The sequence below is a fragment of the Microcebus murinus genome, unplaced genomic scaffold (assembly GCF_040939455.1).
Source record: "Microcebus murinus isolate Inina unplaced genomic scaffold, M.murinus_Inina_mat1.0 scaf034_hap2_Mmur4.0, whole genome shotgun sequence".
Lineage (NCBI taxonomy): Eukaryota > Metazoa > Chordata > Mammalia > Primates > Cheirogaleidae > Microcebus > Microcebus murinus.
In genome coordinates this window covers 82432-102984 of record NW_027438980.1, presented here as the reverse complement: position 1 = coordinate 102984, position 20553 = coordinate 82432, and the positions used below count along the sequence as shown (strand labels likewise).

General features: G+C 64.0%; 6 non-coding genes across 6 annotated transcripts; all 6 read right to left on the bottom strand.

Annotated features, from left to right (window-relative positions):
- Positions 1 to 1276: 1276 nt before the first annotated feature.
- On the bottom strand, positions 1277 to 1395 carry LOC142868561 (5S ribosomal RNA). The gene has a single exon (XR_012917507.1). It is a non-coding gene; the product is annotated as a 5S ribosomal RNA (ribosomal RNA).
- A 3545-nt stretch (positions 1396 to 4940) lies between these two features.
- On the bottom strand, positions 4941 to 5059 carry LOC142868560 (5S ribosomal RNA). Its single transcript, XR_012917506.1, has one exon. It is a non-coding gene; the product is annotated as a 5S ribosomal RNA (ribosomal RNA).
- Positions 5060 to 8598: 3539 nt separating this feature from the next.
- On the bottom strand, positions 8599 to 8717 carry LOC142868559 (5S ribosomal RNA). Its single transcript, XR_012917505.1, has one exon. It is a non-coding gene; the product is annotated as a 5S ribosomal RNA (ribosomal RNA).
- A 3571-nt stretch (positions 8718 to 12288) lies between these two features.
- Positions 12289 to 12407, bottom strand: LOC142868557 (5S ribosomal RNA). The gene has a single exon (XR_012917503.1). It is a non-coding gene; the product is annotated as a 5S ribosomal RNA (ribosomal RNA).
- A 3529-nt stretch (positions 12408 to 15936) lies between these two features.
- On the bottom strand, positions 15937 to 16055 carry LOC142868556 (5S ribosomal RNA). The gene has a single exon (XR_012917502.1). It is a non-coding gene; the product is annotated as a 5S ribosomal RNA (ribosomal RNA).
- A 3515-nt stretch (positions 16056 to 19570) lies between these two features.
- On the bottom strand, positions 19571 to 19689 carry LOC142868555 (5S ribosomal RNA). Its single transcript, XR_012917501.1, has one exon. It is a non-coding gene; the product is annotated as a 5S ribosomal RNA (ribosomal RNA).
- Between the last annotated feature and the right edge of the window lie 864 nt (positions 19690 to 20553).

The following is a 20553-nucleotide window of genomic DNA, read 5'->3' as shown; positions in this document are numbered from 1 at the left end:
CGTCCTGGAACCAGCGTCCACACCAAGCCCTTGGAAGGCCCAGGCGACGGAGGAGCCCCGTCAGGCAGGGGCCGAGGACGGTGACGGCCCGGGCGGGGAGGAGCGTGTCAGGCAGGGGCAGAGGACGGTGACAGGTGACAGGCCGGGCGGGAAGGAGTCAGTCAGGCAGGGGCCGAGGAGGAGACGGGGCTGGGTAAGGGTTAGGGTTAGAGTCAGGGCACAAGTCACAATCGCAAAGACCTGGAAGCGACCCGAGTGCCCATCGACCCACGAGTGCGTAAATGAAATGTGGCGCGTGGACACCACGGAGTGCTATTCAGCTAGGAGGAGCAGCGGTGAGAGGGCACCTCTCGTGGTTCTCCTGGCCAGAGCTGGAACCCGTTCCAGTAAGCCAGGTAGCCCAAGAATGGACACACGAGCACCACGTGCTCGCGCTCACCAGCAAATGGGTACGAACCGACGGACACCCAAGTGGACACAGAGGAATCACCTTCATCGGGTGGGTGTCGGGCGGGTGGGGGGAGGGGATGGGCATACACCTCCATTAGGAATGGGGTGGGTGCGCACCGACTGGGGGATGGGCGCACTTGAGGCTCTGACCCGAGGGGGGAGGCTGGGAGAGGGCAACGTACCCGACCTTAACATTGGTACCCCCACAATACGCTGGAACAACATCAGAGGTTAATGAATAAGAACACAGGGGGGAGGGGGGCACGGGCAACACATGTCACCTTAATACTTGGACTCCCATCATCTGCTTGAAAAGAGAGAGAAAAGAAAATGCAATCATAGAGATAAGGGACACTTTTTAAACATAATGAATCCGAAGAGAAAAGTAAAAGGAGGCCTGTGGAGCAGGTCTGGGTGTGACTCCGGATCCCCCAACATCAGGTGCCACCACCAAAGATTCCTACGTGTAGCCCATAGAACCCCAAAAGCAACGGGACGAGTTCTGGTCACATACTCCCTCAAAATGACATCCTGGCCTTCTTCTGGAACTCCCTCCCCTCTCAGACTCTCAAGGTTTCCTCCAGCGTGTCGGTTCCCACAGAGCAGACCTTTGGTCTGAGACCTGACAGTCCAGAAGCCACGCATGCTGCCGCGTGACGGCGGTGTCGCGGCTTGGGACAAGAGGAGGCCCCACGGTGCGGGCTGGGGCGCCAGGCACCGCGGCGGGCGCTGAGGGTGGGGGTGACCCCCGCCCGGGGCCGCCGCCTCGCTCCCAGAGAGGGGACAGAACAAGAGGCAAAACAAAAAAAAAAAAAAAAAAAAAAGAAGCCTACGGCACCCGGTATTCCCAGGCGGTCTCCCATCCAAGTACTAACCAGGCCCGACCCTGCTTAGCTTCCGAGACCAGACGAGATCGGGCGCGTTCAGGGTGGTGTGGCCCTAGACGGCGGAGGGCGCCCCTGCCCCGCTCAAGAAGCCGAGCCTCTCTGCGCTTCCCCGCCGCCTCCTCCCGCCCCAGGCCCCGCGCCGGCGCTGACCCGCACCGGGCGGGCCTGTTGAGTTCACCGGCCGGGTCCGGCGGGCTCCGAGGGACGGGGGTGACAGGCGGGGCGGGGCGGGGCGGGCAGGGAGCGGCGGGCCGGGGTGGGGGGCTGTCTCTCTATACACACACACACACACACACACACACACACTCACACTCACTCACTCACACTCACACAAGATGCGCCTCCACGGCTGGACTCGCCAAGGTGGAGACCTTCCAGCCCCCTTCCTCTCCTCGCCTGGCCCACCCCCAGCTCGTGGCCGCCCCCGCCGCCGCCGCCGCCGCCGCCGCCGCCGCCGCCGCCGCCGCCGCCGCCGATTGCGCACGCGCGGGTCGCCCGCCCTTTGACCCCAGGCAGGGGCCGCCCTCCCCGACAACCCCTTTCAGCTGCGCCCCCCACCCTGTGGGTGGGCTGCCGCCTATTCCCCCGGGCCCGGGCTGGGGCACAGCGCATGGGGGAGGGGAGCGAGTGTATGGGGCGTCTCTCTCTCTCTCTTGGGATGTGTCCCATGGGTGGGGTGGCGTGGTTAGTGGGGCGCTGAAGAAATCAGTCCCCTCCATCTCCTACCTCTGGAAAACGCCCAAGCCCTTGGAGAACTGCCGGCAACGCGACCGTGGGGGCCGGGACCCTCCTCTGTGTCCTCCTGTGGCCCAGTCCAAGGGGCCTGGGCCTGGCCGGGGCTGCATTGGACCCCGACCCCCCTGGCGTGTGGACTCGCTAAAAATCGGCGATTAGATATTGGATTCCAGCTTCATTGAGGTCATTTCACTAATGAGTGCACCGGAAAGAGTTTCCTAATCCATCTGTGAGGGTGGCAACTGAAAGAGAATTTTAAAGCTGACAGAATAGGCGAGGAAAGGCATAGGAGATTTCCACACCCAGTAAGGAAGCCTTTCCCGAAATGGAAGAAAGAAACGAGCAAACAGAGACACCGGTAGCCCGCCAGGATCAGAGTCTGCCCCCGAGAGAAAGTACCCTGACCAGGTTCACCCGTGGGTGGGTGGCGAGCTAGCGGCATTCAGAAGAGCGAGGCCCGCAGTCTGTGCAGAAGACACCTGCACTCGGGTGTGTGTGGCGGCACGATTCACAAGCAGCTCCAGATGTTAAGCCAAGGAGAAGCCAGGGAGTTCCCAACGCCCCAGGTGTCCTCAGCCCACGACTGGCTGCTGGGGGAATGCGAAGCCCGGCTCCTTGTCTCAGAGCGGGACAACCAGGAGGTGTGACGTACACCCCGGGGTTCCCAGGAGGATCAGGCTGAAGCTGGGACTTGGCCTCAAAGTGTCCCCTCGCACGGCCACCCCCTTCCCCTTCCTGCTCCTCTACTCCTGGTGCCCCTCCATCCAGGGGCCAGACCTTAAAGAGTCACCCGCAAGAGAATCCTGGTCCCAAAGGAGCCTTCTGGGGGACCCGTGCTGAGAGAGGTTGTGGGCATGGCCCGCTGGGGCTCTGCCCGACCCAGGGCTGAGAGATGCAACCTCCCAGCTCTGGGTCCCTGCAGGGGAAGCGTTGGCAAGCACAGGGCCAGTCCTCCAAAGGCCCAGGTGCAGGGAGCCCAGGCCAAGCAGCCTGTGGAAGAAGCCACCCCGGGAACACGACTGCAGGCCACGGCCCTTCCCACCTCCTCCTCCTCCTCCTCCTCCTGCTCCTCCACCCCCCCCCCCGACCTCCCACCCCCACCCCCGACATGGCGCAGGGCTCAGAGACACCTCAGACACTTGCTACCCAAAGTGCAAAGGGCATCAGTTGCTCCTCCAAACCCCCCCCCCCCCGCCCAGCAGACCGCGTTGTCCAGCCAGCCCCCGGGCCTCCCTGGGGTGCCCAGCACAAAAGTGCAGACAACCACCGGACCCTCAATCTCAGTTTTCGGATGTTTTTGCCACTCTAAGGACCCGCAGGCCAGCTGGGCCTTCTGGCAGGACAGAGAGCCCCGGAATCCGACGTGGAGAGCTGGGTGTACGTCCCCACGAGGAGGCGGTCCCCACCTCCGCGGCTCTCCCCTTGCGGGGGGGAAAAGCAGCCACGGGGCCTCAGAGAAGACACCAGGCTGGGCGCCCGCCCCACAGTGGGGGCACGTCCCCCGCAGGCCACTTAGCGACGGCCGCCGGCCGGCGGACGGTTGGGTGGCGCGAGACGCTGCGGCCGCCCTGCTACCGGGTTCCTGGGAGGGCGTCCTGGAACCAGCGTCCACACCAAGCCCTTGGAAGGCCCAGGCGACGGAGGAGCCCCGTCAGGCAGGGGCCGAGGACGGTGACGGCCCGGGCGGGGAGGAGCGTGTCAGGCAGGGGCAGAGGACGGTGACAGGTGACAGGCCGGGCGGGAAGGAGTCAGTCAGGCAGGGGCCGAGGAGGAGACGGGGCTGGGTAAGGGTTAGGGTTAGAGTCAGGGCACAAGTCACAATCGCAAAGACCTGGAAGCGACCCGAGTGCCCATCGACCCACGAGTGCGTAAATGAAATGTGGCGCGTGGACACCACGGAGTGCTATTCAGCTAGGAGGAGCAGCGGTGAGAGGGCACCTCTCGTGGTTCTCCTGGCCAGAGCTGGAACCCGTTCCAGTAAGCCAGGTAGCCCAAGAATGGACACACGAGCACCACGTGCTCGCGCTCACCAGCAAATGGGTACGAACCGACGGACACCCAAGTGGACACAGAGGAATCACCTTCATCGGGTGGGTGTCGGGCGGGTGGGGGGAGGGGATGGGCATACACCTCCATTAGGAATGGGGTGGGTGCGCACCGACTGGGGGATGGGCGCACTTGAGGCTCTGACCCGAGGGGGGAGGCTGGGAGAGGGCAACGTACCCGACCTTAACATTGGTACCCCCACAATACGCTGGAACAACATCAGAGGTTAATGAATAAGAACACAGGGGGGAGGGGGGCACGGGCAACACATGTCACCTTAATACTTGGACTCCCATCATCTGCTTGAAAAGAGAGAGAAAAGAAAATGCAATCATAGAGATAAGGGACACTTTTTAAACATAATGAATCCGAAGAGAAAAGTAAAAGGAGGCCTGTGGAGCAGGTCTGGGTGTGACTCCGGATCCCCCAACATCAGGTGCCACCACCAAAGATTCCTACGTGTAGCCCATAGAACCCCAAAAGCAACGGGACGAGTTCTGGTCACATACTCCCTCAAAATGACATCCTGGCCTTCTTCTGGAACTCCCTCCCCTCTCAGACTCTCAAGGTTTCCTCCAGCGTGTCGGTTCCCACAGAGCAGACCTTTGGTCTGAGACCTGACAGTCCAGAAGCCACGCATGCTGCCGCGTGACGGCGGTGTCGCGGCTTGGGACAAGAGGAGGCCCCACGGTGCGGGCTGGGGCGCCAGGCACCGCGGCGGGCGCTGAGGGTGGGGGTGACCCCCGCCCGGGGCCGCCGCCTCGCTCCCAGAGAGGGGACAGAACAAGAGGCAAAACAAAACAAAAAAAAAAAAAAAAAAGAAGCCTACGGCACCCGGTATTCCCAGGCGGTCTCCCATCCAAGTACTAACCAGGCCCGACCCTGCTTAGCTTCCGAGACCAGACGAGATCGGGCGCGTTCAGGGTGGTGTGGCCCTAGACGGCGGAGGGCGCCCCTGCCCCGCTCAAGAAGCCGAGCCTCTCTGCGCTTCCCCGCCGCCTCCTCCCGCCCCAGGCCCCGCGCCGGCGCTGACCCGCACCGGGCGGGCCTGTTGAGTTCACCGGCCGGGTCCGGCGGGCTCCGAGGGACGGGGGTGACAGGCGGGGCGGGGCGGGGCGGGCAGGGAGCGGCGGGCCGGGGTGGGGGGCTGTCTCTCTATACACACACACACACACACACACACACACACTCACACTCACTCACTCACTCACACTCACACAAGATGCGCCTCCACGGCTGGACTCGCCAAGGTGGAGACCTTCCAGCCCCCTTCCTCTCCTCGCCTGGCCCACCCCCAGCTCGTGGCCGCCCCCGCCGCCGCCGCCGCCGCCGCCGCCGCCGCCGCCGCCGCCGCCGATTGCGCACGCGCGGGTCGCCCGCCCTTTGACCCCAGGCAGGGGCCGCCCTCCCCGACAACCCCTTTCAGCTGCGCCCCCCACCCTGTGGGTGGGCTGCCGCCTATTCCCCCGGGCCGGGCTGGGGCACAGCGCATGGGGGAGGGGAGCGAGTGTATGGGGCGTCTCTCTCTCTCTCTTGGGATGTGTCCCATGGGTGGGGTGGCGTGGTTAGTGGGGCGCTGAAGAAATCAGTCCCCTCCATCTCCTACCTCTGGAAAACGCCCAAGCCCTTGGAGAACTGCCGGCAACGCGACCGTGGGGGCCGGGACCCTCCTCTGTGTCCTCCTGTGGCCCAGTCCAAGGGGCCTGGGCCTGGCCGGGGCTGCATTGGACCCCGACCCCCCTGGCGTGTGGACTCGCTAAAAATCGGCGATTAGATATTGGATTCCAGCTTCATTGAGGTCATTTCACTAATGAGTGCACCGGAAAGAGTTTCCTAATCCATCTGTGAGGGTGGCAACTGAAAGAGAATTTTAAAGCTGACAGAATAGGCGAGGAAAGGCATAGGAGATTTCCACACCCAGTAAGGAAGCCTTTCCCGAAATGGAAGAAAGAAACGAGCAAACAGAGACACCGGTAGCCCGCCAGGATCAGAGTCTGCCCCCGAGAGAAAGTACCCTGACCAGGTTCACCCGTGGGTGGGTGGCGAGCTAGCGGCATTCAGAAGAGCGAGGCCCGCAGTCTGTGCAGAAGACACCTGCACTCGGGTGTGTGTGGCGGCACGATTCACAAGCAGCTCCAGATGTTAAGCCAAGGAGAAGCCAGGGAGTTCCCAACGCCCCAGGTGTCCTCAGCCCACGACTGGCTGCTGGGGGAATGCGAAGCCCGGCTCCTTGTCTCAGAGCGGGACAACCAGGAGGTGTGACGTACACCCCGGGGTTCCCAGGAGGATCAGGCTGAAGCTGGGACTTGGCCTCAAAGTGTCCCCTCGCACGGCCACCCCCTTCCCCTTCCTGCTCCTCTACTCCTGGTGCCCCTCCATCCAGGGGCCAGACCTTAAAGAGTCACCCGCAAGAGAATCCTGGTCCCAAAGGAGCCTTCTGGGGGACCCGTGCTGAGAGAGGTTGTGGGCATGGCCCGCTGGGGCTCTGCCCGACCCAGGGCTGAGAGATGCAACCTCCCAGCTCTGGGTCCCTGCAGGGGAAGCGTTGGCAAGCACAGGGCCAGTCCTCCAAAGGCCCAGGTGCAGGGAGCCCAGGCCAAGCAGCCTGTGGAAGAAGCCACCCCGGGAACACGACTGCAGGCCACGGCCCTTCCCACCTCCTCCTCCTCCTCCTCCTCCTGCTCCTCCACCCCCCCCCGACCTCCCACCCCCACCCCCGACATGGCGCAGGGCTCAGAGACACCTCAGACACTTGCTACCCAAAGTGCAAAGGGCATCAGTTGCTCCTCCAAACCCCCCCCCCCCCGCCCAGCAGACCGCGTTGTCCAGCCAGCCCCCGGGCCTCCCTGGGGTGCCCAGCACAAAAGTGCAGACAACCACCGGACCCTCAATCTCAGTTTTCGGATGTTTTTGCCACTCTAAGGACCCGCAGGCCAGCTGGGCCTTCTGGCAGGACAGAGAGCCCCGGAATCCGACGTGGAGAGCTGGGTGTACGTCCCCACGAGGAGGCGGTCCCCACCTCCGCGGCTCTCCCCTTGCGGGGGGGAAAAGCAGCCACGGGGCCTCAGAGAAGACACCAGGCTGGGCGCCCGCCCCACAGTGGGGGCACGTCCCCCGCAGGCCACTTAGCGACGGCCGCCGGCCGGCGGACGGTTGGGTGGCGCGAGACGCTGCGGCCGCCCTGCTACCGGGTTCCTGGGAGGGCGTCCTGGAACCAGCGTCCACACCAAGCCCTTGGAAGGCCCAGGCGACGGAGGAGCCCCGTCAGGCAGGGGCCGAGGACGGTGACGGCCCGGGCGGGGAGGAGCGTGTCAGGCAGGGGCAGAGGACGGTGACAGGTGACAGGCCGGGCGGGAAGGAGTCAGTCAGGCAGGGGCCGAGGAGGAGACGGGGCTGGGTAAGGGTTAGGGTTAGAGTCAGGGCACAAGTCACAATCGCAAAGACCTGGAAGCGACCCGAGTGCCCATCGACCCACGAGTGCGTAAATGAAATGTGGCGCGTGGACACCACGGAGTGCTATTCAGCTAGGAGGAGCAGCGGTGAGAGGGCACCTCTCGTGGTTCTCCTGGCCAGAGCTGGAACCCGTTCCAGTAAGCCAGGTAGCCCAAGAATGGACACACGAGCACCACGTGCTCGCGCTCACCAGCAAATGGGTACGAACCGACGGACACCCAAGTGGACACAGAGGAATCACCTTCATCGGGTGGGTGTCGGGCGGGTGGGGGGAGGGGATGGGCATACACCTCCATTAGGAATGGGGTGGGTGCGCACCGACTGGGGGATGGGCGCACTTGAGGCTCTGACCCGAGGGGGGAGGCTGGGAGAGGGCAACGTACCCGACCTTAACATTGGTACCCCCACAATACGCTGGAACAACATCAGAGGTTAATGAATAAGAACACAGGGGGGAGGGGGGCACGGGCAACACATGTCACCTTAATACTTGGACTCCCATCATCTGCTTGAAAAGAGAGAGAAAAGAAAATGCAATCATAGAGATAAGGGACACTTTTTAAACATAATGAATCCGAAGAGAAAAGTAAAAGGAGGCCTGTGGAGCAGGTCTGGGTGTGACTCCGGATCCCCCAACATCAGGTGCCACCACCAAAGATTCCTACGTGTAGCCCATAGAACCCCAAAAGCAACGGGACGAGTTCTGGTCACATACTCCCTCAAAATGACATCCTGGCCTTCTTCTGGAACTCCCTCCCCTCTCAGACTCTCAAGGTTTCCTCCAGCGTGTCGGTTCCCACAGAGCAGACCTTTGGTCTGAGACCTGACAGTCCAGAAGCCACGCATGCTGCCGCGTGACGGCGGTGTCGCGGCTTGGGACAAGAGGAGGCCCCACGGTGCGGGCTGGGGCGCCAGGCACCGCGGCGGGCGCTGAGGGTGGGGGTGACCCCCGCCCGGGGCCGCCGCCTCGCTCCCAGAGAGGGGACAGAACAAGAGGCAAAACAAAAAAAAAAAAAAAAAAAAAAGAAGCCTACGGCACCCGGTATTCCCAGGCGGTCTCCCATCCAAGTACTAACCAGGCCCGACCCTGCTTAGCTTCCGAGACCAGACGAGATCGGGCGCGTTCAGGGTGGTGTGGCCCTAGACGGCGGAGGGCGCCCCTGCCCCGCTCAAGAAGCCGAGCCTCTCTGCGCTTCCCCGCCGCCTCCTCCCGCCCCAGGCCCCGCGCCGGCGCTGACCCGCACCGGGCGGGCCTGTTGAGTTCACCGGCCGGGTCCGGCGGGCTCCGAGGGACGGGGGTGACAGGCGGGGCGGGGCGGGGCGGGCAGGGAGCGGCGGGCCGGGGTGGGGGGCTGTCTCTCTATACACACACACACACACACACACACACACACTCACACTCACTCACTCACACTCACACAAGATGCGCCTCCACGGCTGGACTCGCCAAGGTGGAGACCTTCCAGCCCCCTTCCTCTCCTCGCCTGGCCCACCCCCAGCTCGTGGCCGCCCCCGCCGCCGCCGCCGCCGCCGCCGCCGCCGCCGCCGCCGCCGCCGCCGCCGCCGCCGCCGCCGCCGCCGCCGCCGCCGATTGCGCACGCGCGGGTCGCCCGCCCTTTGACCCCAGGCAGGGGCCGCCCTCCCTGACAACCCCTTTCAGCTGCGCCCCCCACCCTGTGGGTGGGCTGCCGCCTATTCCCCCGGGCCCGGGCTGGGGCACAGCGCATGGGGGAGGGGAGCGAGTGTATGGGGCGTCTCTCTCTCTCTCTTGGGATGTGTCCCATGGGTGGGGTGGCGTGGTTAGTGGGGCGCTGAAGAAATCAGTCCCCTCCATCTCCTACCTCTGGAAAACGCCCAAGCCCTTGGAGAACTGCCGGCAACGCGACCGTGGGGGCCGGGACCCTCCTCTGTGTCCTCCTGTGGCCCAGTCCAAGGGGCCTGGGCCTGGCCGGGGCTGCATTGGACCCCGACCCCCCTGGCGTGTGGACTCGCTAAAAATCGGCGATTAGATATTGGATTCCAGCTTCATTGAGGTCATTTCACTAATGAGTGCACCGGAAAGAGTTTCCTAATCCATCTGTGAGGGTGGCAACTGAAAGAGAATTTTAAAGCTGACAGAATAGGCGAGGAAAGGCATAGGAGATTTCCACACCCAGTAAGGAAGCCTTTCCCGAAATGGAAGAAAGAAACGAGCAAACAGAGACACCGGTAGCCCGCCAGGATCAGAGTCTGCCCCCGAGAGAAAGTACCCTGACCAGGTTCACCCGTGGGTGGGTGGCGAGCTAGCGGCATTCAGAAGAGCGAGGCCCGCAGTCTGTGCAGAAGACACCTGCACTCGGGTGTGTGTGGCGGCACGATTCACAAGCAGCTCCAGATGTTAAGCCAAGGAGAAGCCAGGGAGTTCCCAACGCCCCAGGTGTCCTCAGCCCACGACTGGCTGCTGGGGGAATGCGAAGCCCGGCTCCTTGTCTCAGAGCGGGACAACCAGGAGGTGTGACGTACACCCCGGGGTTCCCAGGAGGATCAGGCTGAAGCTGGGACTTGGCCTCAAAGTGTCCCCTCGCACGGCCACCCCCTTCCCCTTCCTGCTCCTCTACTCCTGGTGCCCCTCCATCCAGGGGCCAGACCTTAAAGAGTCACCCGCAAGAGAATCCTGGTCCCAAAGGAGCCTTCTGGGGGACCCGTGCTGAGAGAGGTTGTGGGCATGGCCCGCTGGGGCTCTGCCCGACCCAGGGCTGAGAGATGCAACCTCCCAGCTCTGGGTCCCTGCAGGGGAAGCGTTGGCAAGCACAGGGCCAGTCCTCCAAAGGCCCAGGTGCAGGGAGCCCAGGCCAAGCAGCCTGTGGAAGAAGCCACCCCGGGAACACGACTGCAGGCCACGGCCCTTCCCACCTCCTCCTCCTCCTCCTCCTCCTGCTCCTCCACCCCCCCCCCGACCTCCCACCCCCACCCCCGACATGGCGCAGGGCTCAGAGACACCTCAGACACTTGCTACCCAAAGTGCAAAGGGCATCAGTTGCTCCTCCAAACCCCCCCCCCCCCGCCCAGCAGACCGCGTTGTCCAGCCAGCCCCCGGGCCTCCCTGGGGTGCCCAGCACAAAAGTGCAGACAACCACCGGACCCTCAATCTCAGTTTTCGGATGTTTTTGCCACTCTAAGGACCCGCAGGCCAGCTGGGCCTTCTGGCAGGACAGAGAGCCCCGGAATCCGACGTGGAGAGCTGGGTGTACGTCCCCACGAGGAGGCGGTCCCCACCTCCGCGGCTCTCCCCTTGCGGGGGGGAAAAGCAGCCACGGGGCCTCAGAGAAGACACCAGGCTGGGCGCCCGCCCCACAGTGGGGGCACGTCCCCCGCAGGCCACTTAGCGACGGCCGCCGGCCGGCGGACGGTTGGGTGGCGCGAGACGCTGCGGCCGCCCTGCTACCGGGTTCCTGGGAGGGCGTCCTGGAACCAGCGTCCACACCAAGCCCTTGGAAGGCCCAGGCGACGGAGGAGCCCCGTCAGGCAGGGGCCGAGGACGGTGACGGCCCGGGCGGGGAGGAGCGTGTCAGGCAGGGGCAGAGGACGGTGACAGGTGACAGGCCGGGCGGGAAGGAGTCAGTCAGGCAGGGGCCGAGGAGGAGACGGGGCTGGGTAAGGGTTAGGGTTAGAGTCAGGGCACAAGTCACAATCGCAAAGACCTGGAAGCGACCCGAGTGCCCATCGACCCACGAGTGCGTAAATGAAATGTGGCGCGTGGACACCACGGAGTTCTATTCAGCTAGGAGGAGCAGCGGTGAGAGGGCACCTCTCGTGGTTCTCCTGGCCAGAGCTGGAACCCGTTCCAGTAAGCCAGGTAGCCCAAGAATGGACACACGAGCACCACGTGCTCGCGCTCACCAGCAAATGGGTACGAACCGACGGACACCCAAGTGGACACAGAGGAATCACCTTCATCGGGTGGGTGTCGGGCGGGTGGGGGGAGGGGATGGGCATACACCTCCATTAGGAATGGGGTGGGTGCGCACCGACTGGGGGATGGGCGCACTTGAGGCTCTGACCCGAGGGGGGAGGCTGGGAGAGGGCAACGTACCCGACCTTAACATTGGTACCCCCACAATACGCTGGAACAACATCAGAGGTTAATGAATAAGAACACAGGGGGGAGGGGGGCACGGGCAACACATGTCACCTTAATACTTGGACTCCCATCATCTGCTTGAAAAGAGAGAGAAAAGAAAATGCAATCATAGAGATAAGGGACACTTTTTAAACATAATGAATCCGAAGAGAAAAGTAAAAGGAGGCCTGTGGAGCAGGTCTGGGTGTGACTCCGGATCCCCCAACATCAGGTGCCACCACCAAAGATTCCTACGTGTAGCCCATAGAACCCCAAAAGCAACGGGACGAGTTCTGGTCACATACTCCCTCAAAATGACATCCTGGCCTTCTTCTGGAACTCCCTCCCCTCTCAGACTCTCAAGGTTTCCTCCAGCGTGTCGGTTCCCACAGAGCAGACCTTTGGTCTGAGACCTGACAGTCCAGAAGCCACGCATGCTGCCGCGTGACGGCGGTGTCGCGGCTTGGGACAAGAGGAGGCCCCACGGTGCGGGCTGGGGCGCCAGGCACCGCGGCGGGCGCTGAGGGTGGGGGTGACCCCCGCCCGGGGCCGCCGCCTCGCTCCCAGAGAGGGGACAGAACAAGAGGCAAAACAAAACAAAAAAAAAAAAAAAAAAGAAGCCTACGGCACCCGGTATTCCCAGGCGGTCTCCCATCCAAGTACTAACCAGGCCCGACCCTGCTTAGCTTCCGAGACCAGACGAGATCGGGCGCGTTCAGGGTGGTGTGGCCCTAGACGGCGGAGGGCGCCCCTGCCCCGCTCAAGAAGCCGAGCCTCTCTGCGCTTCCCCGCCGCCTCCTCCCGCCCCAGGCCCCGCGCCGGCGCTGACCCGCACCGGGCGGGCCTGTTGAGTTCACCGGCCGGGTCCGGCGGGCTCCGAGGGACGGGGGTGACAGGCGGGGCGGGGCGGGGCGGGCAGGGAGCGGCGGGCCGGGGTGGGGGGCTGTCTCTCTATACACACACACACACACACACACACACACACACTCACACTCACTCACTCACACTCACACAAGATGCGCCTCCACGGCTGGACTCGCCAAGGTGGAGACCTTCCAGCCCCCTTCCTCTCCTCGCCTGGCCCACCCCCAGCTCGTGGCCGCCCCCGCCGCCGCCGCCGCCGCCGCCGCCGCCGCCGCCGATTGCGCACGCGCGGGTCGCCCGCCCTTTGACCCCAGGCAGGGGCCGCCCTCCCCGACAACCCCTTTCAGCTGCGCCCCCCACCCTGTGGGTGGGCTGCCGCCTATTCCCCCGGGCCCGGGCTGGGGCACAGCGCATGGGGGAGGGGAGCGAGTGTATGGGGCGTCTCTCTCTCTCTCTTGGGATGTGTCCCATGGGTGGGGTGGCGTGGTTAGTGGGGCGCTGAAGAAATCAGTCCCCTCCATCTCCTACCTCTGGAAAACGCCCAAGCCCTTGGAGAACTGCCGGCAACGCGACCGTGGGGGCCGGGACCCTCCTCTGTGTCCTCCTGTGGCCCAGTCCAAGGGGCCTGGGCCTGGCCGGGGCTGCATTGGACCCCGACCCCCCTGGCGTGTGGACTCGCTAAAAATCGGCGATTAGATATTGGATTCCAGCTTCATTGAGGTCATTTCACTAATGAGTGCACCGGAAAGAGTTTCCTAATCCATCTGTGAGGGTGGCAACTGAAAGAGAATTTTAAAGCTGACAGAATAGGCGAGGAAAGGCATAGGAGATTTCCACACCCAGTAAGGAAGCCTTTCCCGAAATGGAAGAAAGAAACGAGCAAACAGAGACACCGGTAGCCCGCCAGGATCAGAGTCTGCCCCCGAGAGAAAGTACCCTGACCAGGTTCACCCGTGGGTGGGTGGCGAGCTAGCGGCATTCAGAAGAGCGAGGCCCGCAGTCTGTGCAGAAGACACCTGCACTCGGGTGTGTGTGGCGGCACGATTCACAAGCAGCTCCAGATGTTAAGCCAAGGAGAAGCCAGGGAGTTCCCAACGCCCCAGGTGTCCTCAGCCCACGACTGGCTGCTGGGGGAATGCGAAGCCCGGCTCCTTGTCTCAGAGCGGGACAACCAGGAGGTGTGACGTACACCCCGGGGTTCCCAGGAGGATCAGGCTGAAGCTGGGACTTGGCCTCAAAGTGTCCCCTCGCACGGCCACCCCCTTCCCCTTCCTGCTCCTCTACTCCTGGTGCCCCTCCATCCAGGGGCCAGACCTTAAAGAGTCACCCGCAAGAGAATCCTGGTCCCAAAGGAGCCTTCTGGGGGACCCGTGCTGAGAGAGGTTGTGGGCATGGCCCGCTGGGGCTCTGCCCGACCCAGGGCTGAGAGATGCAACCTCCCAGCTCTGGGTCCCTGCAGGGGAAGCGTTGGCAAGCACAGGGCCAGTCCTCCAAAGGCCCAGGTGCAGGGAGCCCAGGCCAAGCAGCCTGTGGAAGAAGCCACCCCGGGAACACGACTGCAGGCCACGGCCCTTCCCACCTCCTCCTCCTCCTCCTCCTCCTGCTCCTCCACCCCCCCCCCCCGACCTCCCACCCCCACCCCCGACATGGCGCAGGGCTCAGAGACACCTCAGACACTTGCTACCCAAAGTGCAAAGGGCATCAGTTGCTCCTCCAAACCCCCCCCCCGCCCAGCAGACCGCGTTGTCCAGCCAGCCCCCGGGCCTCCCTGGGGTGCCCAGCACAAAAGTGCAGACAACCACCGGACCCTCAATCTCAGTTTTCGGATGTTTTTGCCACTCTAAGGACCCGCAGGCCAGCTGGGCCTTCTGGCAGGACAGAGAGCCCCGGAATCCGACGTGGAGAGCTGGGTGTACGTCCCCACGAGGAGGCGGTCCCCACCTCCGCGGCTCTCCCCTTGCGGGGGGGAAAAGCAGCCACGGGGCCTCAGAGAAGACACCAGGCTGGGCGCCCGCCCCACAGTGGGGGCACGTCCCCCGCAGGCCACTTAGCGACGGCCGCCGGCCGGCGGACGGTTGGGTGGCGCGAGACGCTGCGGCCGCCCTGCTACCGGGTTCCTGGGAGGGCGTCCTGGAACCAGCGTCCACACCAAGCCCTTGGAAGGCCCAGGCGACGGAGGAGCCCCGTCAGGCAGGGGCCGAGGACGGTGACGGCCCGGGCGGGGAGGAGCGTGTCAGGCAGGGGCAGAGGACGGTGACAGGTGACAGGCCGGGCGGGAAGGAGTCAGTCAGGCAGGGGCCGAGGAGGAGACGGGGCTGGGTAAGGGTTAGGGTTAGAGTCAGGGCACAAGTCACAATCGCAAAGACCTGGAAGCGACCCGAGTGCCCATCGACCCACGAGTGCGTAAATGAAATGTGGCGCGTGGACACCACGGAGTGCTATTCAGCTAGGAGGAGCAGCGGTGAGAGGGCACCTCTCGTGGTTCTCCTGGCCAGAGCTGGAACCCGTTCCAGTAAGCCAGGTAGCCCAAGAATGGACACACGAGCACCACGTGCTCGCGCTCACCAGCAAATGGGTACGAACCGACGGACACCCAAGTGGACACAGAGGAATCACCTTCATCGGGTGGGTGTCGGGCGGGTGGGGGGAGGGGATGGGCATACACCTCCATTAGGAATGGGGTGGGTGCGCACCGACTGGGGGATGGGCGCACTTGAGGCTCTGACCCGAGGGGGGAGGCTGGGAGAGGGCAACGTACCCGACCTTAACATTGGTACCCCCACAATACGCTGGAACAACATCAGAGGTTAATGAATAAGAACACAGGGGGGAGGGGGGCACGGGCAACACATGTCACCTTAATACTTGGACTCCCATCATCTGCTTGAAAAGAGAGAGAAAAGAAAATGCAATCATAGAGATAAGGGACACTTTTTAAACATAATGAATCCGAAGAGAAAAGTAAAAGGAGGCCTGTGGAGCAGGTCTGGGTGTGACTCCGGATCCCCCAACATCAGGTGCCACCACCAAAGATTCCTACGTGTAGCCCATAGAACCCCAAAAGCAACGGGACGAGTTCTGGTCACATACTCCCTCAAAATGACATCCTGGCCTTCTTCTGGAACTCCCTCCCCTCTCAGACTCTCAAGGTTTCCTCCAGCGTGTCGGTTCCCACAGAGCAGACCTTTGGTCTGAGACCTGACAGTCCAGAAGCCACGCATGCTGCCGCGTGACGGCGGTGTCGCGGCTTGGGACAAGAGGAGGCCCCACGGTGCGGGCTGGGGCGCCAGGCACCGCGGCGGGCGCTGAGGGTGGGGGTGACCCCCGCCCGGGGCCGCCGCCTCGCTCCCAGAGAGGGGACAGAACAAGAGGCAAAACAAAAAAAAAAAAAAAAAAAAAAGAAGCCTACGGCACCCGGTATTCCCAGGCGGTCTCCCATCCAAGTACTAACCAGGCCCGACCCTGCTTAGCTTCCGAGACCAGACGAGATCGGGCGCGTTCAGGGTGGTGTGGCCCTAGACGGCGGAGGGCGCCCCTGCCCCGCTCAAGAAGCCGAGCCTCTCTGCGCTTCCCCGCCGCCTCCTCCCGCCCCAGGCCCCGCGCCGGCGCTGACCCGCACCGGGCGGGCCTGTTGAGTTCACCGGCCGGGTCCGGCGGGCTCCGAGGGACGGGGGTGACAGGCGGGGCGGGGCGGGGCGGGCAGGGAGCGGCGGGCCGGGGTGGGGGGCTGTCTCTCTATACACACACACACACACACACACACACACACTCACACTCACTCACTCACACTCACACAAGATGCGCCTCCACGGCTGGACTCGCCAAGGTGGAGACCTTCCAGCCCCCTTCCTCTCCTCGCCTGGCCCACCCCCAGCTCGTGGCCGCCCCCGCCGCCGCCGCCGCCGCCGCCGATTGCGCACGCGCGGGTCGCCCGCCCTTTGACCCCAGGCAGGGGCCGCCCTCCCCGACAACCCCTTTCAGCTGCGCCCCCCACCCTGTGGGTGGGCTGCCGCCTATTCCCCCGGGCCCGGGCTGGGGCACAGCGCATGGGGGAGGGGAGCGAGTGTATGGGGCGTCTCTCTCTCTCTCTTGGGATGTGTCCCATGGGTGGGGTGGCGTGGTTAGTGGGGCGCTGAAGAAATCAGTCCCCTCCATCTCCTACCTCTGGAAAACGCCCAAGCCCTTGGAGAACTGCCGGCAACGCGACCGTGGGGGCCGGGACCCTCCTCTGTGTCCTCCTGTGGCCCAGTCCAAGGGGCCTGGGCCTGGCCGGGGCTGCATTGGACCCCGACCCCCCTGGCGTGTGGACTCGCTAAAAATCGGCGATTAGATATTGGATTCCAGCTTCATTGAGGTCATTTCACTAATGAGTGCACCGGAAAGAGTTTCCTAATCCATCTGTGAGGGTGGCAACTGAAAGAGAATTTTAAAGCTGACAGAATAGGCGAGGAAAGGCATAGGAGATTTCCACACCCAGTAAGGAAGCCTTTCCCGAAATGGAAGAAAGAAACGAGCAAACAGAGACACCGGTAGCCCGCCAGGATCAGAGTCTGCCCCCGAGAGAAAGTACCCTGACCAGGTTCACCCGTGGGTGGGTGGCGAGCTAGCGGCATTCAGAAGAGCGAGGCCCGCAGTCTGTGCAGAAGACACCTGCACTCGGGTGTGTGTGGCGGCACGATTCACAAGCAGCTCCAGATGTTAAGCCAAGGAGAAGCCAGGGAGTTCCCAACGCCCCAGGTGTCCTCAGCCCACGACTGGCTGCTGGGGGAATGCGAAGCCCGGCTCCTTGTCTCAGAGCGGGACAACCAGGAGGTGTGACGTACACCCCGGGGTTCCCAGGAGGATCAGGCTGAAGCTGGGACTTGGCCTCAAAGTGTCCCCTCGCACGGCCACCCCCTTCCCCTTCCTGCTCCTCTACTCCTGGTGCCCCTCCATCCAGGGGCCAGACCTTAAAGAGTCACCCGCAAGAGAATCCTGGTCCCAAAGGAGCCTTCTGGGGGACCCGTGCTGAGAGAGGTTGTGGGCATGGCCCGCTGGGGCTCTGCCCGACCCAGGGCTGAGAGATGCAACCTCCCAGCTCTGGGTCCCTGCAGGGGAAGCGTTGGCAAGCACAGGGCCAGTCCTCCAAAGGCCCAGGTGCAGGGAGCCCAGGCCAAGCAGCCTGTGGAAGAAGCCACCCCGGGAACACGACTGCAGGCCACGGCCCTTCCCACCTCCTCCTCCTCCTCCTCCTCCTGCTCCTCCACCCCCCCCCCCCGACCTCCCACCCCCACCCCCGACATGGCGCAGGGCTCAGAGACACCTCAGACACTTGCTACCCAAAGTGCAAAGGGCATCAGTTGCTCCTCCAAACCCCCCCCCCGCCCAGCAGACCGCGTTGTCCAGCCAGCCCCCGGGCCTCCCTGGGGTGCCCAGCACAAAAGTGCAGACAACCACCGGACCCTCAATCTCAGTTTTCGGATGTTTTTGCCACTCTAAGGACCCGCAGGCCAGCTGGGCCTTCTGGCAGGACAGAGAGCCCCGGAATCCGACGTGGAGAGCTGGGTGTACGTCCCCACGAGGAGGCGGTCCCCACCTCCGCGGCTCTCCCCTTGCGGGGGGGAAAAGCAGCCACGGGGCCTCAGAGAAGACACCAGGCTGGGCGCCCGCCCCACAGTGGGGGCACGTCCCCCGCAGGCCACTTAGCGACGGCCGCCGGCCGGCGGACGGTTGGGTGGCGCGAGACGCTGCGGCCGCCCTGCTACCGGGTTCCTGGGAGGGCGTCCTGGAACCAGCGTCCACACCAAGCCCTTGGAAGGCCCAGGCGACGGAGGAGCCCCGTCAGGCAGGGGCCGAGGACGGTGACGGCCCGGGCGGGGAGGAGCGTGTCAGGCAGGGGCAGAGGACGGTGACAGGTGACAGGCCGGGCGGGAAGGAGTCAGTCAGGCAGGGGCCGAGGAGGAGACGGGGCTGGGTAAGGGTTAGGGTTAGAGTCAGGGCACAAGTCACAATCGCAAAGACCTGGAAGCGACCCGAGTGCCCATCGACCCACGAGTGCGTAAATGAAATGTGGCGCGTGGACACCACGGAGTGCTATTCAGCTAGGAGGAGCAGCGGTGAGAGGGCACCTCTCGTGGTTCTCCTGGCCAGAGCTGGAACCCGTTCCAGTAAGCCAGGTAGCCCAAGAATGGACACACGAGCACCACGTGCTCGCGCTCACCAGCAAATGGGTACGAACCGACGGACACCCAAGTGGACACAGAGGAATCACCTTCATCGGGTGGGTGTCGGGCGGGTGGGGGGAGGGGATGGGCATACACCTCCATTAGGAATGGGGTGGGTGCGCACCGACTGGGGGATGGGCGCACTTGAGGCTCTGACCCGAGGGGGGAGGCTGGGAGAGGGCAACGTACCCGACCTTAACATTGGTACCCCCACAATACGCTGGAACAACATCAGAGGTTAATGAATAAGAACACAGGGGGGAGGGGGGCACGGGCAACACATGTCACCTTAATACTTGGACTCCCATCATCTGCTTGAAAAGAGAGAGAAAAGAAAATGCAATCATAGAGATAAGGGACACTTTTTAAACATAATGAATCCGAAGAGAAAAGTAAAAGGAGGCCTGTGGAGCAGGTCTGGGTGTGACTCCGGATCCCCCAACATCAGGTGCCACCACCAAAGATTCCTACGTGTAGCCCATAGAACCCCAAAAGCAACGGGACGAGTTCTGGTCACATACTCCCTCAAAATGACATCCTGGCCTTCTTCTGGAACTCCCTCCCCTCTCAGACTCTCAAGGTTTCCTCCAGCGTGTCGGTTCCCACAGAGCAGACCTTTGGTCTGAGACCTGACAGTCCAGAAGCCACGCATGCTGCCGCGTGACGGCGGTGTCGCGGCTTGGGACAAGAGGAGGCCCCACGGTGCGGGCTGGGGCGCCAGGCACCGCGGCGGGCGCTGAGGGTGGGGGTGACCCCCGCCCGGGGCCGCCGCCTCGCTCCCAGAGAGGGGACAGAACAAGAGGCAAAACAAAAAAAAAAAAAAAAAAAAAAGAAGCCTACGGCACCCGGTATTCCCAGGCGGTCTCCCATCCAAGTACTAACCAGGCCCGACCCTGCTTAGCTTCCGAGACCAGACGAGATCGGGCGCGTTCAGGGTGGTGTGGCCCTAGACGGCGGAGGGCGCCCCTGCCCCGCTCAAGAAGCCGAGCCTCTCTGCGCTTCCCCGCCGCCTCCTCCCGCCCCAGGCCCCGCGCCGGCGCTGACCCGCACCGGGCGGGCCTGTTGAGTTCACCGGCCGGGTCCGGCGGGCTCCGAGGGACGGGGGTGACAGGCGGGGCGGGGCGGGGCGGGCAGGGAGCGGCGGGCCGGGGTGGGGGGCTGTCTCTCTATACACACACACACACACACACACACACACACTCACACTCACTCACTCACACTCACACAAGATGCGCCTCCACGGCTGGACTCGCCAAGGTGGAGACCTTCCAGCCCCCTTCCTCTCCTCGCCTGGCCCACCCCCAGCTCGTGGCCGCCCCCGCCGCCGCCGCCGCCGCCGCCGCCGCCGCCGCCGCCGCCGCCGCCGATTGCGCACGCGCGGGTCGCCCGCCCTTTGACCCCAGGCAGGGGCCGCCCTCCCCGACAACCCCTTTCAGCTGCGCCCCCCACCCTGTGGGTGGGCTGCCGCCTATTCCCCCGGGCCCGGGCTGGGGCACAGCGCATGGGGGAGGGGAGCGAGTGTATGGGGCGTCTCTCTCTCTCTCTTGGGATGTGTCCCATGGGTGGGGTGGCGTGGTTAGTGGGGCGCTGAAGAAATCAGTCCCCTCCATCTCCTACCTCTGGAAAACGCCCAAGCCCTTGGAGAACTGCCGGCAACGCGACCGTGGGGGCCGGGACCCTCCTCTGTGTCCTCCTGTGGCCCAGTCCAAGGGGCCTGGGCCTGGCCGGGGCTGCATTGGACCCCGACCCCCCTGGCGTGTGGACTCGCTAAAAATCGGCGATTAGATATTGGATTCCAGCTTCATTGAGGTCATTT